Consider the following 19,616-nt stretch of genomic DNA (forward strand, 5'->3'; position numbering starts at 1 on the left):
TGCCGTGTAGTACTGAGTGGAGTACAGTGCCTGTACTGCCGTGTATTACTGAGTGGAGTACAGTGCCTGTACTGCCGTGTAGTCCCGAATGGAGTACTGTGTGTATAGTGCCGCGTAGTACGGAGTGGAGTACAGTGCCTGTACTGCCGTGTAGTACTGAGTGGAGTACAGTGCCTGTACTAACGTGTAGTCCCGAGTGGAGTACTGTGTGTTTAGTGCAGTGTAGTACTGAGTGGTGTACAATGGCTGTAATGCCGTGTAGTACTGAGTGGAGTACAGTGCCTGCACTCCCGTGTAGTCCCGAGTGGAGTACAGTGTGTATAGTGCCGTGTAGTACTGAGTGGAGTACAGTGCCTGTACTGCCGTGTAGTCCGGAGTGGAGTACAGTGCCTGTACTGCCGTGTAGTCCTGAGTGGAGTACTGTGTGTATAGTGCCGTGTAGTACCGAGGGGAGTACAGTGCCTGTACTGCCGTGTAGTACTAAGTGGAGTACAGTGGCTGTACTGCCGTGTAGTCCCGAGTGTAGTACTGTGTGTATAATGCAGTGTAGTGCTGAGTGGTGTACAGTGCTTGTACTGCCGATAGTACTCAGTGGAGTACAGTGCCTGTACTGCCGTGTAGTACTGAGTGGGTACAGTGCCTGTACTGCCGTGTAGTACCGAGTGGAGTACTGTGTGTATACTGCCGTGTAGTACTGAGTGGACTACAGTACCTGTACTGCCGTGTAGTACCGAGTGGGGGACTGTGTGTATACTGCCGTGTAGTACGGAGTGGAGTACAGTGCCTGTACTGCCGAGTAGTCCCGAGTGGAGTACTGTGTGTATAGTGCAGTGTAGTGCTGAGTGGAGTACAGTACCTGTACTGCCGTGTAGTACCGAGTGGGGAACTGTGTGTATACTGCCGTGTAGTACTGAATGGAGTACAGTGCCTGTACTGCCGTGTAGTACCGAGTGGGGGACTGTGTGTATATTGCCGTGTAGTACTGAGTGGAGTACAGTGCCTGTACTGCCGTGTAGTACCGAGTGGATTAGTGTGTGTATAGTGCCGTGTAGTACCGAGTGGAGTACAGTGCCTGTACTGCCGTGTAGTACTGAGTGGTGTACAGTGTGTATAGTGCCGTGTAGTACCGAGTGGAGTACAGTGTGTATACTGCCGTGTAGTACTGAGTGGACTACAGTACCTGTACTGCCGTGTAGTAACGAGTGGGGGACTGTGTGTATACTGCCGTGTAGTACGGAGTGGAGTACAGTGCCTGTACTGCCGAGTAGTCCCGAGTGGAGTACTGTGTGTATAGTGCAGTGTAGTGCTGAGTGGAGTACAGTACCTGTACTGCCGTGTAGTACCGAGTGGGGAACTGTGTGTATACTGCCGTGTAGTACTGAATGGAGTACAGTGCCTGTACTGCCGTGTAGTACCGAGTGGGGACTGTGTGTATATTGCCGTGTAGTACTGAGTGGAGTACAGTGCCTGTACTGCCGTGTAGTACTGAGTGGAATACAGTGCCTGTACTGGAGTGTATTACCTAGTGGAGTACAGTGTGTATAGTGCCGTCTAGTACAGAGTGGAGTACAGTGCATGTACTGCCGTGTAGTACCGAGTGGAGTACTGTGTGTATAGTGCGGTGTAGTACCGAGTGGAGTACATTGCATGTACTGCCGTGTAGTCCCGAGTGGAGTACTGTGTGTATAGTGCCGTGTGGTACCGAGTGGAGTACAGTGCCTGTATTGCCGTGTAGTACCGAGTGGAGTACTGTGTGTATAGTGCCGTGTAGTACCGAGTGGAGTGCTGTGTGCATACTGCCGTGTAGTACAGAGTGGAGTACAGTACCTGTACTGCCGTGTAGTACTGAGTGGAGTACTGTGTGTATAGTGCCGTGTAGTACCGAGTGGAGTACCGTGCCTGTACTGCCGTGTAGTACTGAGTGGAGTACAGTGCCTGTACTGCCGTGTAGTTCTGAGTGGAGTACAGAGCCTGTACTGCCGTGTAGTCCCGACAGGAGTACAGTGCCTGTACTGCCGTGTAGTACAGAGTGGAGTACTGTGTGTATAGTGCCGTGTAGTACCGAGTGGAGTAAAGTGCCTGTACTGCCGTGTAGTACTGAGTGGAGTACAGTGCCTGTACTGCCGTGTAGTACTGAGTGGAGTACAGTGCCTGTACTGCCGTGTAGTACTGAGTGGAGAACTGTGTGTATAGTGCCGTGTAGTACCGAGTGGAATACCGTGCCTGTACTGCCGTGCAGTACCGAGTGGAGTACCGTGCCTGTACTGCCGTGTAGTCCCGAGTGGAGTACAGTGCCTGTACTGCCGTGTAGTACTGAGTGGAGTACTGTGTGTATAGTGCCGTGTAGTACCGAGTGGAGTACATTGCCTGTACTGCCGTGTAGTACTGAGTGGAGTACAGTGCCTGTACTGCCGTGTATTACTGAGTGGAGTACAGTGCCTGTACTGCCGTGTAGTCCCGAATGGAGTACTGTGTGTATAGTGCCGCGTAGTACGGAGTGGAGTACAGTGCCTGTACTGCCGTGTAGTACTGAGTGGAGTACAGTGCCTGTACTAACGTGTAGTCCCGAGTGGAGTACTGTGTGTTTAGTGCAGTGTAGTACTGAGTGGTGTACAATGGCTGTAATGCCGTGTAGTACTGAGTGGAGTACAGTGCCTGCACTCCCGTGTAGTCCCGAGTGGAGTACAGTGTGTATAGTGCCGTGTAGTACTGAGTGGAGTACAGTGCCTGTACTGCCGTGTAGTCCGGAGTGGAGTACAGTGCCTGTACTGCCGTGTAGTCCTGAGTGGAGTACTGTGTGTATAGTGCCGTGTAGTACCGAGGGGAGTACAGTGCCTGTACTGCCGTGTAGTACTAAGTGGAGTACAGTGGCTGTACTGCCGTGTAGTCCCGAGTGTAGTACTGTGTGTATAATGCAGTGTAGTGCTGAGTGGTGTACAGTGCTTGTACTGCCGATAGTACTCAGTGGAGTACAGTGCCTGTACTGCCGTGTAGTACTGAGTGGGTACAGTGCCTGTACTGCCGTGTAGTACCGAGTGGAGTACTGTGTGTATACTGCCGTGTAGTACTGAGTGGACTACAGTACCTGTACTGCCGTGTAGTACCGAGTGGGGGACTGTGTGTATACTGCCGTGTAGTACGGAGTGGAGTACAGTGCCTGTACTGCCGAGTAGTCCCGAGTGGAGTACTGTGTGTATAGTGCAGTGTAGTGCTGAGTGGAGTACAGTACCTGTACTGCCGTGTAGTACCGAGTGGGGAACTGTGTGTATACTGCCGTGTAGTACTGAATGGAGTACAGTGCCTGTACTGCCGTGTAGTACCGAGTGGGGGACTGTGTGTATATTGCCGTGTAGTACTGAGTGGAGTACAGTGCCTGTACTGCCGTGTAGTACCGAGTGGATTAGTGTGTGTATAGTGCCGTGTAGTACCGAGTGGAGTACAGTGCCTGTACTGCCGTGTAGTACTGAGTGGAGTACTGTGTGTATAGTGCCGTGTAGTACCGAGTGGAGTACAGTGCCTGTACTGCCGTATAGTACTGAGTGGAGTAGAATGCCTGTACTGCCGTGTAGTCCCGAGTGGAGTAGAGTGCCTGTACTGCCGTGTATTACTGAGTGGAGTACTGTTTGTATAGTGCCGTGTAATACCGAGTGGAGTACAGTGCCTGTACTGCCGTGTAGTCCCGAGTGGAATACAGTGCATGTACTGCCGTGTAGTACCGAGTGGAGTACCGTGCCTGTACTGCCGTGTAGTACTGAGTGGAGTACAGTGCCTGTACTGCCGTGTAGTACCGAGTGGAGTACTGTTTGTGTAGTGCCGTGTAGTACCGAGTGGAGTACAGTGCATGTACTGCCGTGTCGTACCGACTGGAGTACTGTGTGTGTAGTGTGGTGTAGTACCGAGTGGAGTACAGTGTATGTACTGCCGTGTAGTACCGAGTGGAGTACTGTGTGTATAGTGCCGTGTAGTACTGAGTGGGGTACAGTGCCTGTACTGCCGTGTAGTACCGAGTGGAGGACAGTGCCTGTACTGCCATGTTGTCCCCAGTGGAGTACTGTGTGCATACTGCCGTGTAGTACTGAGTGGAGTACAGTGGCTGTACTGCCGTGTAGTACCGAGTGGAGTACTGTGTGTATAATGCCGTGTAGTACCGAGTGGAGTACAGTGCCTGTACTGCGTGTAGTACCGAGTGGAGTACTGTGTGTATAGTGCCGTGTAGTGCCGAGTGGAGTACAGTGCCTGTACTGCCGTGTAGTACTGTGGGGAGTACAGTGTGAATAGTGCCGTGCAGTACCGAGTGGAGTACAGTGCCTGTACTGCCGTGTTGTACCGAGTGGAGTACAGTGTGTATAGTGACGTCTAGTACCGAGTGGAGTACAGTGTGTAATGTGCCGTGCAGTACTGAGTGGAGTACAGTGCCTGTACTGCCGTGTAGTACCGAGTGGAGTACAGTGTGTATAGTGCCGTGTAGTACCGAGTGGAGTACAGTGCCTGTACTTCCGTGTAGTACTGAGTGGAATACATTGCCTGTACTGCCGTGTAGTACCGAGTGGTGTACAGTGTGTATAGTGCCGTGTAGTACTGAGTGGAGTACAGTGCCTGTGCTGCCGTGTAGTACTGAGTGTGGTACAGTGCCTGTAGTGACGTGTAGTACCGAGTGGGGGAATGTGTGTATACTGCCGTGTAGTACTGAGTATAGTACAGTGCCTGTACTGCCGTGTAGTACTGAGTGGAGTACTGTGTGCATACTGCCGTGTAGTACTGAGTGGTGTACAGTGCCTGTACTGCCGTGTAGTACCGAGTGGAGTACTGTGTGCATACTGCCGTGTAGTACTTAGTTGAGTACAGTGCCTGTACAGCCGTGTAGTACTCAGTGGGGTACAGTGCCTGTACTGCCGTGTAATACCGAGTGGGGGACTGTGTGTATACTGCCGTGTAGTACTGAGTATAGTACAGTGCCTGTACTGCCGTGTAGTACTGAGTGGAGTACTGTGTGCATCCTGCCGTGTAGTTCTGAGTGGTGTACAGTGCCTGTACTGCCGTGTAGTACCGAGTGGAGTACTGTGTGCATACTGCCGTGTAGTACTGAGTGGAGTACAGTGCCTGTACTGCCGTGTAGTACCGAGTGGAGTACTGTGTGTAAGGTGCCGTGTAGTACCGAGTGGAGTACATTGCCTGTACTGCCGTGTAGTACTGAGTGGAGTACAGTGCCTGTACTGCCGTGTAGTACTGAGTGGAGTACAGTGCCTGTACTGCCGTGTGTTACTGAGTGGAGTACAGTGCCTGTACTGCCGTGTAGTCCCGAATGGAGTACTGTGTGTATAGTGCCGCGTAGTACGGAGTGGAGTACAGTGCCTGTACTGCCGTGTAGTACTGAGTGGAGTACAGTGCCTGTACTAACGTGTAGTCCCGAGTGGAGTACTGTGTGTTTAGTGCAGTGTAGTACTGAGTGTTGTACAATGGCTGTAATGCCGTGTAGTACTGAGTGGAGTACAGTGCCTGTACTCCCGTGTAGTCCCGAGTGGAGTACAGTGTGTATAGTGCCGTGTAGTACTGAGTGGAGTACAGTGCCTGTACTGCCGTGTAGTCCGGAGTGGAGTACAGTGCCTGTACTGCCGTGTAGTCCTGAGTGGAGTACTGTGTGTATAGTGCCGTGTAGTACCGAGGGGAGTACAGTGCCTGTACTGCCGTGTAGTACTAAGTGGAGTACAGTGGCTGTACTGCCGTGTAGTCCCGAGTGTAGTACTGTGTGTATAATGCAGTGTAGTGCTGAGTGGTGTACAGTGCTTGTACTGCCGATAGTACTCAGTGGAGTACAGTGCCTGTACTGCCGTGTAGTACTGAGTGGGTACAGTGCCTGTACTGCCGTGTAGTACCGAGTGGAGTACTGTGTGTATACTGCCGTGTAGTACTGAGTGGACTACAGTACCTGTACTGCCGTGTAGTACCGAGTGGGGGACTGTGTGTATACTGCCGTGTAGTACGGAGTGGAGTACAGTGCCTGTACTGCCGAGTAGTCCCGAGTGGAGTACTGTGTGTATAGTGCAGTGTAGTGCTGAGTGGAGTACAGTACCTGTACTGCCGTGTAGTACCGAGTGGGGAACTGTGTGTATACTGCCGTGTAGTACTGAATGGAGTACAGTGCCTGTACTGCCGTGTAGTACCGAGTGGGGACTGTGTGTATATTGCCGTGTAGTACTGAGTGGAGTACAGTGCCTGTACTGCCGTGTAGTACTGAGTGGAATACAGTGCCTGTACTGGAGTGTATTACCTAGTGGAGTACAGTGTGTATAGTGCCGTCTAGTACAGAGTGGAGTACAGTGCATGTACTGCCGTGTAGTACCGAGTGGAGTACTGTGTGTATAGTGCGGTGTAGTACCGAGTGGAGTACATTGCATGTACTGCCGTGTAGTCCCGAGTGGAGTACTGTGTGTATAGTGCCGTGTGGTACCGAGTGGAGTACAGTGCCTGTATTGCCGTGTAGTACCGAGTGGAGTACTGTGTGTATAGTGCCGTGTAGTACCGAGTGGAGTGCTGTGTGCATACTGCCGTGTAGTACAGAGTGGAGTACAGTACCTGTACTGCCGTGTAGTACTGAGTGGAGTACTGTGTGTATAGTGCCGTGTAGTACCGAGTGGAGTACCGTGCCTGTACTGCCGTGTAGTACTGAGTGGAGTACAGTGCCTGTACTGCCGTGTAGTTCTGAGTGGAGTACAGAGCCTGTACTGCCGTGTAGTCCCGACAGGAGTACAGTGCCTGTACTGCCGTGTAGTACAGAGTGGAGTACTGTGTGTATAGTGCCGTGTAGTACCGAGTGGAGTAAAGTGCCTGTACTGCCGTGTAGTACTGAGTGGAGTACAGTGCCTGTACTGCCGTGTAGTACTGAGTGGAGTACAGTGCCTGTACTGCCGTGTAGTACTGAGTGGAGTACAGTGCCTGTACTGCCGTGTAGTACTGAGTGGAGAACTGTGTGTATAGTGCCGTGTAGTACCGAGTGGAGTACCGTGCCTGTACTGCCGTGCAGTACCGAGTGGAGTACCGTGCCTGTACTGGCGTGTAGTCCCGAGTGGAGTACAGTGCCTGTACTGCCGTGTAGTACTGAGTGGAGTACTGTGTGTATAGTGCCGTGTAGTACCGAGTGGAGTACATTGCCTGTACTGCCGTGTAGTACTGAGTGGAGTACAGTGCCTGTACTGCCGTGTATTACTGAGTGGAGTACAGTGCCTGTACTGCCGTGTAGTCCCGAATGGAGTACTGTGTGTATAGTGCCGCGTAGTACGGAGTGGAGTACAGTGCCTGTACTGCCGTGTAGTACTGAGTGGAGTACAGTGCCTGTACTAACGTGTAGTCCCGAGTGGAGTACTGTGTGTTTAGTGCAGTGTAGTACTGAGTGGTGTACAATGGCTGTAATGCCGTGTAGTACTGAGTGGAGTACAGTGCCTGCACTCCCGTGTAGTCCCGAGTGGAGTACAGTGTGTATAGTGCCGTGTAGTACTGAGTGGAGTACAGTGCCTGTACTGCCGTGTAGTCCGGAGTGGAGTACAGTGCCTGTACTGCCGTGTAGTCCTGAGTGGAGTACTGTGTGTATAGTGCCGTGTAGTACCGAGGGGAGTACAGTGCCTGTACTGCCGTGTAGTACTAAGTGGAGTACAGTGGCTGTACTGCCGTGTAGTCCCGAGTGTAGTACTGTGTGTATAATGCAGTGTAGTGCTGAGTGGTGTACAGTGCTTGTACTGCCGATAGTACTCAGTGGAGTACAGTGCCTGTACTGCCGTGTAGTACTGAGTGGGTACAGTGCCTGTACTGCCGTGTAGTACCGAGTGGAGTACTGTGTGTATACTGCCGTGTAGTACTGAGTGGACTACAGTACCTGTACTGCCGTGTAGTACCGAGTGGGGGACTGTGTGTATACTGCCGTGTAGTACGGAGTGGAGTACAGTGCCTGTACTGCCGAGTAGTCCCGAGTGGAGTACTGTGTGTATAGTGCAGTGTAGTGCTGAGTGGAGTACAGTACCTGTACTGCCGTGTAGTACCGAGTGGGGAACTGTGTGTATACTGCCGTGTAGTACTGAATGGAGTACAGTGCCTGTACTGCCGTGTAGTACCGAGTGGGGGACTGTGTGTATATTGCCGTGTAGTACTGAGTGGAGTACAGTGCCTGTACTGCCGTGTAGTACCGAGTGGGGGACTGTGTGTATACTGCCGTGTAGTACTGAGTGGAGTACAGTGTGTATAGTGCCGTCTAGTACCGAGTGGGGTTTGTGTACATACTACCGTGTAGTACTGAGTGGAGTACAGTGGCTGTATTGCCATGTTGTCCCGAGTGGAGTACTGTGTGTATACTGCCGTGTAGTACCGAGTGGAGTACAGTGCCTGTACTGCCATGTAGTGCCGAGTGGAGTACTGTGTATATACTGCCGTGTACTACTGAGTGGAGTACGGTGCCTATACTGTAGTGTAGTACCGAGTGGAGTACTGTGTGTATAGTGCCGTGTAGTACCGAGTGGAGTACTGTGTGCATACTGCCGTGTAGTACTGAGTGGAGTACAGTGCCTGTACTGCCGTGTAGTACCGAGTGGAGTACTGTGTGTATAGTGCCGTGTAGTACCGAATTTAGTACAGTGCATGTACTGCCGTGTATTACCGAGTGGAGTACTGTGTGTATAGTGCGGTGTAGTACCGAGTGGAGTACAGTGCATGTACTCCCGTGTAGTACCGAGTGCAGTACTGTGGGTATAGTGCCGTGTAGTGCCGAGTGGACTACAGTGCTTGTATTGTCGAGTAGTACCGAGTGGAGTACTATGTGTATAGTGCCGTGTAGTACCGAGTGGAGCACTGTGTGCATACTGCCGTGTAGTACTCAGTGGAGTACAGTACCTGTACTGCCGTGTAGTACCGAGTGGAGTAGAATGCCTGTACTGCCGTGTAGTCCCGAGTGGAGTACAGTGCATGTACTGCCGTGTAGTAGTGTGTGGAGTACTGTGCCTGTACTGCCGTGTAGTACTGAGTGGAGTACTGTGTGTATAGTGGCGTGTAGTACCGAGTGGAGTACAGTGGGTGTACTGCCGTGTAGTACTGAGTGGAGTACAGTGCCTGTACTGCCGTGTAGTACTGAGTGGAGTACAGTGCCTGTACTGCCGTGTAGTACTGAGTGGAGTTCTGTGTGTATAGTGCCGTATAGTACCGAGTGGAGTACAGTGGGTGTACTGCCGTGTAGTACTGAGTGGAGTACAGTGCCTGTACTGCCGTGTAGTACTGAGTGGAGTACCCTTTGTATAGTGCCGTGTAGTAGCGAGTGGAGTACAGTGCCTGTACTGCCGTGTAGTACCGAGTGGAGTACTGTGTGCATACTGCCGTGTAGTACCGAGTGGAGTACAGTGCCTGTGCTGCCGTGTAGTACCGAGTGGAGTACAGTGCCTGTACTGCCGTGTAGTACCGAGTGGAGTACTGTTTGCATACTGCCGTGTAGTACTGAGTGCAGTACAGTGCCTGTACTGCCGTGTAGTACCGAGTGGAGTACTGTTTGTGTAGTGCCGTGTAGTACCTAGTGGATTACAGTGCATGTACCGCCGTGTAGTACCGAGTGGAGTACTGTGTGTATAGTGCCGTGTAGCACCGAGTGGAGTACAGTGCCTGTATTGCCGTGTAGTACCGATTGGAGTACTGTGTGTATAGTGCCGTGTAGTACCGAGTGGAGTACAGTGCTTATACTGCCGTGTAGTACTGAGTGGGGTAGAGTGCCTGTACTGCCCGGTAGTGCCGAGTGGAGTACTGTGTGTATAGTGCAGTGTTGTACTGAGTGGAGTACAGTGCATGTACTGCCGTGTAGTCCCGAGTGGAGTACTGTGTGTATAGTGCAGTGTAATGCTGAGTGGAGTACAGTGCCTGTACTGCCGTGTAGTACCGAGTGGAGTACAGTGCCTGTACTGCCATGTTGTCCCGAGTGGAGTACTGTGTGCATACTGCCGTGTAGTACTGAGTGGAGTACAGTGCCTGTACTGCCGTGTAGTACCGAGTGGAGTACTGTGTGTATAGTGCCGTGTAGTACCGAGTGGAGTACAGTGCCTGTACTGCGTGTAGTACCAGGTGGAGTACTGTGTGTATAGTGCCGTGTAGTGTCGAGTGGAGTACAGTGCCTGTACTGCCGTGTAGTACTGAGTGGAGTACAGTGTGAATAGTGCCGTGTAGTACCGAGTGGAGTACAGTGCCTGTACTGCCGTGTAGTACCGAGTGGAGTACTGTGTGTATAGTGCCGTGTAGTACCGAGTGGAGTACAGTGCCTGTACTGCGTGTAGTACCAGGTGGAGTACTGTGTGTATAGTGCCGTGTAGTACCGAGTGGAGTACAGTGCTTATACTGCCGTGTAGTACTGAGTGGGGTAGAGTGCCTGTACTGCCGTGTAGTGCCGAGTGGAGTACTGTGTGTATAGTGCAGTGTAGTACTGAGTGGAGTACAGTGCATGTACTGCCGTGTAGTACCGATTGGAGTACTGTGTGTATAGTGCCGTGTAGTACCGAGTGGAGTACAGTGCTTATACTGCCGTGTAGTACTGAGTGGAGTACAGTACCTGTACTGCCGTGTAGTACCGAGTGGGGGACTGTGTGTATACTGCCGTGTAGTACTGTGTGGAGTACGATGTGTGTACTGCCGTGTAGTACTGAGTGGATTACGATGTGTGTGTACTGCCGTGTAGTACTGAGTGGAGTACGGTGTCTGTACTGCCGTGTAGTACTGAGTGGAGTACGGTGTCTGTACTGCCGTGTAGTACTGAGTGAAGTACTGTATGTAGAGTGCCGTGGAGTGCTGAGTGGAGTACTTTGTGTGTACTGCCGTGTAGTACCGAATGGATTAGGTTGTGTGTACTGGCGTGTAGTACTGAGTGGTGTACGGTGTCTGTACTGTCGTGTAGTACCGAATGGAGTGCGGTGTGTGTACTGGCGTGTAGTACTGAGTGGAGTACAGTGTCTGTACTGCAGTGTAGTTCCGAGTGGAGTACGGTATGTGTACTGCTGTGTAGCACCGAGTGGAGTATTGTGTGTGTGTACTGCGATGTAGTACCGAGTGGAGGAATGTGTGTATACTGCCGTGGGGTACTGAGTGGAGTACTGTGTGCATACTGCCGTGTAGTACTGTGTGGAATACGATGTGTGTACTGCCGTGTAGTACTGAGAGGATTTCGATGTGTGTGTACTGCCGTGTAATACTGAGTGGAGTACGGTGTCTGTACTGCCGTGTAGTACTGAGTGGAGTACGGTGTCTGTACTGCCGTGTAGTACTGAGTGAAGTACTGTATGTAGAGTGCCGTGGAGTGCTGAGTGGAGTACTTTGTGTGTACTGCCGTGTAGTACCGAATGGATTAGGTTGTGTGTACTGGCGTGTAGTACTGAGTGGTGTACGGTGTCTGTACTGTCGTGTAGTACCGAATGGAGTGCGGTGTGTGTACTGGCGTGTAGTACTGAGTGGAGTACAGTGTCTGTACTGCAGTGTAGTTCTGAGTGGAGTACGGTGTGTGTACTGCCGTGTAGTACTGAGTGAAGTACTGTATGTAGAGTGCCGTGGAATGCTGAGTGGGGTACAGTGCCTGTACTGCCGTGTAATACCGAGTGGGGGACTGTGTGTATACTGCCGTGTAGTACTGAGTATAGTACAGTGCCTGTACTGCCGTGTAGTACCGAGTGGAGTACTGTGTGCAAACTGCCGTGTAGTACTGAGTGGAGTACAGTACCTGTACTGCCGTGTAGTACCGAGTGGGGGCTGTGTGTATACTGCCGTGTAGTACCGAGTGGAGTACTGTTTGTGTAGTGCCGTGTAGTACCGAGTGGAGTACAGTGCATGTACTGCCGTGTAGTACCGACTGGAGTACTGTGTGTGTAGTGTGGTGTAGTACCGAGTGGAGTACAGTGTATGTACTGCCGTGTAGTACCGAGTGGAGTACTGTGTGTATAGTGCCGTGTAGTACCGAGTGGAGTACAGTGCCTGTATTGCCGTGTAGTACCGATTGGAGTACTGTGTGTATAGCGCCGTGTAGTACTGAGAGGAGTACAGTGCCTGTACTGCCGTGTAGTACCGCGTGGGGGACTGTGTGTATACTGCCGTGTAGTACTGTGTGGAGTACAGTGTGTATAGTGCAGTGTAGTGCTGAGTGGAGTACAGTAGGTACCTGTAGTGCCCTGTAGTACTGAGTATAGTACAGTGCCTGTACTGCCGTGTAGTACCGAGTGAGGGACTGTGTGTATACAGCCGTGTAGTACTGAGTGGAGTACAGTGCCTGTACTGCCGTGTAGTACCGAGTGGGGGACTGTGCGTATACTGCCGTGTAGTACTGAGTGGAGTACAGTGCCTGTACTGCCGTGTAGTCCCGAGTGGAGTGCTGTGTGCATACTGCCGTGTAGTACTGAGTGGAGTACATTCCCTGTACTGCCGAGTAGTCCCGAGTGGAGTACAGTGTGTATAGTGCAGTGTAGTACTCAGTGGAGTACTGTGTGTGTAGTGCAGTGTAGTACTGAGTGGAGTACAGTGCCTGTACTGCCGTGTAGTACCGAGTGGGGGACTGTGTGTATACTGCCGTGTAGTACTGAGTGGAGTACAGTGTGTATAGTGCCGTATAGTACCGAGTGGGGGTTTGTGTGCATACTACCGTGTAGTACTGAGTGGAGTACAGTGCCTGTATTGCCATGTTGTCCCGAGTGGAGTACTGTGTGTATACTGCCGTGTAGTACCGAGTGGAGTACAGTGCCTGTACTGCCATGTAGTGCCGAGTGGAGTACTGTGTATATACTGCCGTGTACTACTGAGTGGAGTACAGTGCTTATACTGTCGTGTAGTACCGAGTGGAGTATTGTGTGTATAGTGCCGTGTAGTACCGAGTGGAGTACAGTGTGCATACTGCCGTGTAGTACTGAGTGGAGTACAGTGCCTGTACTGCCGTGTAGTACCGAGTGGAGAACTGTGTGTATAGTGCCGTGTAGTACCGTGTTTAGTACAGTGCATGTACTGCCGTGTATTACCGAGTGGAGTACTGTGTGTATAGTGCGGTGTAGTACTGAGTGGAGTACAGTGCATGTACTCCCGTGTAGTACCGAGTGGAGTACTGTGTGTATAGTGCCGTGTAGTGCCGAGTGGAGTACAGTGCTTGTATTGTCGAGTAGTACCGAGTGGAGTACTATGTGTATAGTGCCGTGTAGTACCGAGTGGAGTACTGTGTGCATACTGCCGTGTAGTACTGAGAAGAGTACAGTACCTGTACTGCCGTGTAGTACCGAGTGGAGTACAGTGCCTGTACTGCCGTGTAGTAGTGAGTGGAGTACTGTGCCTGTACTGCCGTGTAGTACCGAGTGGAGTACTGTGTGTATAGTGCCGTGTAGTAGTGAGTGGAGTACTGTGCCTGTACTGCCGTGTAGTACCGAGTGGAGTACAGTGCCGGTACTGCCGTATAGTACTGAGTGGAGTAGAATGCCTGTACTGCCGTGTAGTCCCGAGTGGAGTACAGTGCCTGTACTGCCGTGTAGTAGTGAGTGGAGTACTGTGCCTGTACTGCCGTGTAGTACTGAGTGGAGTACTGTGTGTATAGTGCCGTGTAGTACCGAGTGGAGTACAGTGCCTGTACTGCCGTATAGTACTGAGTGGAGTAGAATGCCTGTACTGCCGTGTAGTCCCGAGTGGAGTAGAGTGCCTGTACTGCCGTGTATTACTGAGTGGAGTACTGTTTGTATAGTGCCGTGTAATACCGAGTGGAGTACAGTGCCTGTACTGCCGTGTAGTCCCGAGTGGAATACAGTGCATGTACTGCCGTGTAGTACCGAGTGGAGTACCGTGCCTGTACTGCCGTGTAGTACTGAGTGGAGTACAGTGCCTGTACTGCCGTGTAGTACCGAGTGGAGTACTGTTTGTGTAGTGCCGTGTAGTACCGAGTGGAGTACAGTGCATGTACTGCCGTGTCGTACCGACTGGAGTACTGTGTGTGTAGTGTGGTGTAGTACCGAGTGGAGTACAGTGTATGTACTGCCGTGTAGTACCGAGTGGAGTACTGTGTGTATAGTGCCGTGTAGTACTGAGTGGGGTACAGTGCCTGTACTGCCGTGTAGTACCGAGTGGAGGACAGTGCCTGTACTGCCATGTTGTCCCCAGTGGAGTACTGTGTGCATACTGCCGTGTAGTACTGAGTGGAGTACAGTGGCTGTACTGCCGTGTAGTACCGAGTGGAGTACTGTGTGTATAATGCCGTGTAGTACCGAGTGGAGTACAGTGCCTGTACTGCGTGTAGTACCGAGTGGAGTACTGTGTGTATAGTGCCGTGTAGTGCCGAGTGGAGTACAGTGCCTGTACTGCCGTGTAGTACTGTGGGGAGTACAGTGTGAATAGTGCCGTGCAGTACCGAGTGGAGTACAGTGCCTGTACTGCCGTGTTGTACCGAGTGGAGTACAGTGTGTATAGTGCCGTCTAGTACCGAGTGGAGTACAGTGTGTAATGTGCCGTGCAGTACTGAGTGGAGTACAGTGCCTGTACTGCCGTGTAGTACCGAGTGGAGTACAGTGTGTATAGTGCCGTGTAGTACCGAGTGGAGTACAGTGCCTGTACTTCCGTGTAGTACTGAGTGGAATACATTGCCTGTACTGCCGTGTAGTACCGAGTGGTGTACAGTGTGTATAGTGCCGTGTAGTACTGAGTGGAGTACAGTGCCTGTGCTGCCGTGTAGTACTGAGTGTGGTACAGTGCCTGTAGTGACGTGTAGTACCGAGTGGGGGAATGTGTGTATACTGCCGTGTAGTACTGAGTATAGTACAGTGCCTGTACTGCCGTGTAGTACTGAGTGGAGTACTGTGTGCATACTGCCGTGTAGTACTGAGTGGTGTACAGTGCCTGTACTGCCGTGTAGTACCGAGTGGAGTACTGTGTGCATACTGCCGTGTAGTACTTAGTTGAGTACAGTGCCTGTACAGCCGTGTAGTACTCAGTGGGGTACAGTGCCTGTACTGCCGTGTAATACCGAGTGGGGGACTGTGTGTATACTGCCGTGTAGTACTGAGTATAGTACAGTGCCTGTACTGCCGTGTAGTACTGAGTGGAGTACTGTGTGCATCCTGCCGTGTAGTTCTGAGTGGTGTACAGTGCCTGTACTGCCGTGTAGTACCGAGTGGAGTACTGTGTGCATACTGCCGTGTAGTACTGAGTGGAGTACAGTGCCTGTACTGCCGTGTAGTACCGAGTGGAGTACTGTGTGTAAGGTGCCGTGTAGTACCGAGTGGAGTACATTGCCTGTACTGCCGTGTAGTACTGAGTGGAGTACAGTGCCTGTACTGCCGTGTAGTACTGAGTGGAGTACAGTGCCTGTACTGCCGTGTGTTACTGAGTGGAGTACAGTGCCTGTACTGCCGTGTAGTCCCGAATGGAGTACTGTGTGTATAGTGCCGCGTAGTACGGAGTGGAGTACAGTGCCTGTACTGCCGTGTAGTACTGAGTGGAGTACAGTGCCTGTACTAACGTGTAGTCCCGAGTGGAGTACTGTGTGTTTAGTGCAGTGTAGTACTGTGTGATGTACAATGGCTGTAATGCCGTGTAGTACTGAGTGGAGTACAGTGCCTGTACTCCCGTGTAGTCCCGAGTGGAGTACAGTGTGTATAGTGCCGTGTAGTACTGAGTGGAGTACAGTGCCTGTACTGCCGTGTAGTCCGGAGTGGAGTACAGTGCCTGTACTGCCGTGTAGTCCTGAGTGGAGTACTGTGTGTATAGTGCCGTGTAGTACCGAGGGGAGTACAGTGCCTGTACTGCCGTGTAGTACTAAGTGGAGTACAGTGGCTGTACTGCCGTGTAGTCCCGAGTGTAGTACTGTGTGTATAATGCAGTGTAGTGCTGAGTGGTGTACAGTGCTTGTACTGCCGATAGTACTCAGTGGAGTACAGTGCCTGTACTGCCGTGTAGTACTGAGTGGGTACAGTGCCTGTACTGCCGTGTAGTACCGAGTGGAGTACTGTGTGTATACTGCCGTGTAGTACTGAGTGGACTACAGTACCTGTACTGCCGTGTAGTACCGAGTGGGGGACTGTGTGTATACTGCCGCGTAGTACGGAGTGGAGTACAGTGCCTGTACTGCCGAGTAGTCCCGAGTGGAGTACTGTGTGTATAGTGCAGTGTAGTGCTGAGTGGAGTACAGTACCTGTACTGCCGTGTAGTACCGAGTGGGGAACTGTGTGTATACTGCCGTGTAGTACTGAATGGAGTACAGTGCCTGTACTGCCGTGTAGTACCGAGTGGGGACTGTGTGTATATTGCCGTGTAGTACTGAGTGGAGTACAGTGCCTGTACTGCCGTGTAGTACTGAGTGGAATACAGTGCCTGTACTGGAGTGTATTACCTAGTGGAGTACAGTGTGTATAGTGCCGTCTAGTACAGAGTGGAGTACAGTGCATGTACTGCCGTGTAGTACCGAGTGGAGTACTGTGTGTATAGTGCGGTGTAGTACCGAGTGGAGTACATTGCATGTACTGCCGTGTAGTCCCGAGTGGAGTACTGTGTGTATAGTGCCGTGTGGTACCGAGTGGAGTACAGTGCCTGTATTGCCGTGTAGTACCGAGTGGAGTACTGTGTGTATAGTGCCGTGTAGTACCGAGTGGAGTGCTGTGTGCATACTGCCGTGTAGTACAGAGTGGAGTACAGTACCTGTACTGCCGTGTAGTACTGAGTGGAGTACTGTGTGTATAGTGCCGTGTAGTACCGAGTGGAGTACTGTGTGTATAGTGCGGTGTAGTACTGAGTGGAGTACAGTGCATGTACTCCCGTGTAGTACCGAGTGGAGTACTGTGTGTATAGTGCCGTGTAGTGCCGAGTGGAGTACAGTGCTTGTATTGTCGAGTAGTACCGAGTGGAGTACTATGTGTATAGTGCCGTGTAGTACCGAGTGGAGTACTGTGTGCATACTGCCGTGTAGTACTGAGAAGAGTACAGTACCTGTACTGCCGTGTAGTACCGAGTGGAGTACAGTGCCTGTACTGCCGTGTAGTAGTGAGTGGAGTACTGTGCCTGTACTGCCGTGTAGTACCGAGTGGAGTACTGTGTGTATAGTGCCGTGTAGTAGTGAGTGGAGTACTGTGCCTGTACTGCCGTGTAGTACCGAGTGGAGTACAGTGCCGGTACTGCCGTATAGTACTGAGTGGAGTAGAATGCCTGTACTGCCGTGTAGTCCCGAGTGGAGTACAGTGCCTGTACTGCCGTGTAGTAGTGAGTGGAGTACTGTGCCTGTACTGCCGTGTAGTACTGAGTGGAGTACTGTGTGTATAGTGCCGTGTAGTACCGAGTGGAGTACAGTGCCTGTACTGCCGTATAGTACTGAGTGGAGTAGAATGCCTGTACTGCCGTGTAGTCCCGAGTGGAGTAGAGTGCCTGTACTGCCGTGTATTACTGAGTGGAGTACTGTTTGTATAGTGCCGTGTAATACCGAGTGGAGTACAGTGCCTGTACTGCCGTGTAGTCCCGAGTGGAATACAGTGCATGTACTGCCGTGTAGTACCGAGTGGAGTACCGTGCCTGTACTGCCGTGTAGTACTGAGTGGAGTACAGTGCCTGTACTGCCGTGTAGTACCGAGTGGAGTACTGTTTGTGTAGTGCCGTGTAGTACCGAGTGGAGTACAGTGCATGTACTGCCGTGTCGTACCGACTGGAGTACTGTGTGTGTAGTGTGGTGTAGTACCGAGTGGAGTACAGTGTATGTACTGCCGTGTAGTACCGAGTGGAGTACTGTGTGTATAGTGCCGTGTAGTACTGAGTGGGGTACAGTGCCTGTACTGCCGTGTAGTACCGAGTGGAGGACAGTGCCTGTACTGCCATGTTGTCCCCAGTGGAGTACTGTGTGCATACTGCCGTGTAGTACTGAGTGGAGTACAGTGGCTGTACTGCCGTGTAGTACCGAGTGGAGTACTGTGTGTATAATGCCGTGTAGTACCGAGTGGAGTACAGTGCCTGTACTGCGTGTAGTACCGAGTGGAGTACTGTGTGTATAGTGCCGTGTAGTGCCGAGTGGAGTACAGTGCCTGTACTGCCGTGTAGTACTGTGGGGAGTACAGTGTGAATAGTGCCGTGCAGTACCGAGTGGAGTACAGTGCCTGTACTGCCGTGTTGTACCGAGTGGAGTACAGTGTGTATAGTGCCGTCTAGTACCGAGTGGAGTACAGTGTGTAATGTGCCGTGCAGTACTGAGTGGAGTACAGTGCCTGTACTGCCGTGTAGTACCGAGTGGAGTACAGTGTGTATAGTGCCGTGTAGTACCGAGTGGAGTACAGTGCCTGTACTTCCGTGTAGTACTGAGTGGAATACATTGCCTGTACTGCCGTGTAGTACCGAGTGGTGTACAGTGTGTATAGTGCCGTGTAGTACTGAGTGGAGTACAGTGCCTGTGCTGCCGTGTAGTACTGAGTGTGGTACAGTGCCTGTAGTGACGTGTAGTACCGAGTGGGGGAATGTGTGTATACTGCCGTGTAGTACTGAGTATAGTACAGTGCCTGTACTGCCGTGTAGTACTGAGTGGAGTACTGTGTGCATACTGCCGTGTAGTACTGAGTGGTGTACAGTGCCTGTACTGCCGTGTAGTACCGAGTGGAGTACTGTGTGCATACTGCCGTGTAGTACTTAGTTGAGTACAGTGCCTGTACAGCCGTGTAGTACTCAGTGGGGTACAGTGCCTGTACTGCCGTGTAATACCGAGTGGGGGACTGTGTGTATACTGCCGTGTAGTACTGAGTATAGTACAGTGCCTGTACTGCCGTGTAGTACTGAGTGGAGTACTGTGTGCATCCTGCCGTGTAGTTCTGAGTGGTGTACAGTGCCTGTACTGCCGTGTAGTACCGAGTGGAGTACTGTGTGCATACTGCCGTGTAGTACTGAGTGGAGTACAGTGCCTGTACTGCCGTGTAGTACCGAGTGGAGTACTGTGTGTAAGGTGCCGTGTAGTACCGAGTGGAGTACATTGCCTGTACTGCCGTGTAGTACTGAGTGGAGTACAGTGCCTGTACTGCCGTGTAGTACTGAGTGGAGTACAGTGCCTGTACTGCCGTGTGTTACTGAGTGGAGTACAGTGCCTGTACTGCCGTGTAGTCCCGAATGGAGTACTGTGTGTATAGTGCCGCGTAGTACGGAGTGGAGTACAGTGCCTGTACTGCCGTGTAGTACTGAGTGGAGTACAGTGCCTGTACTAACGTGTAGTCCCGAGTGGAGTACTGTGTGTTTAGTGCAGTGTAGTACTGTGTGATGTACAATGGCTGTAATGCCGTGTAGTACTGAGTGGAGTACAGTGCCTGTACTCCCGTGTAGTCCCGAGTGGAGTACAGTGTGTATAGTGCCGTGTAGTACTGAGTGGAGTACAGTGCCTGTACTGCCGTGTAGTCCGGAGTGGAGTACAGTGCCTGTACTGCCGTGTAGTCCTGAGTGGAGTACTGTGTGTATAGTGCCGTGTAGTACCGAGGGGAGTACAGTGCCTGTACTGTCGTGTAGTACTAAGTGGAGTACAGTGGCTGTACTGCCGTGTAGTCCCGAGTGTAGTACTGTGTGTATAATGCAGTGTAGTGCTGAGTGGTGTACAGTGCTTGTACTGCCGATAGTACTCAGTGGAGTACAGTGCCTGTACTGCCGTG

The sequence above is a fragment of the Anabrus simplex genome, chromosome 7 (genome assembly GCF_040414725.1).
Source record: "Anabrus simplex isolate iqAnaSimp1 chromosome 7, ASM4041472v1, whole genome shotgun sequence".
NCBI classification, from domain to species: Eukaryota; Metazoa; Arthropoda; class Insecta; order Orthoptera; family Tettigoniidae; genus Anabrus; species Anabrus simplex.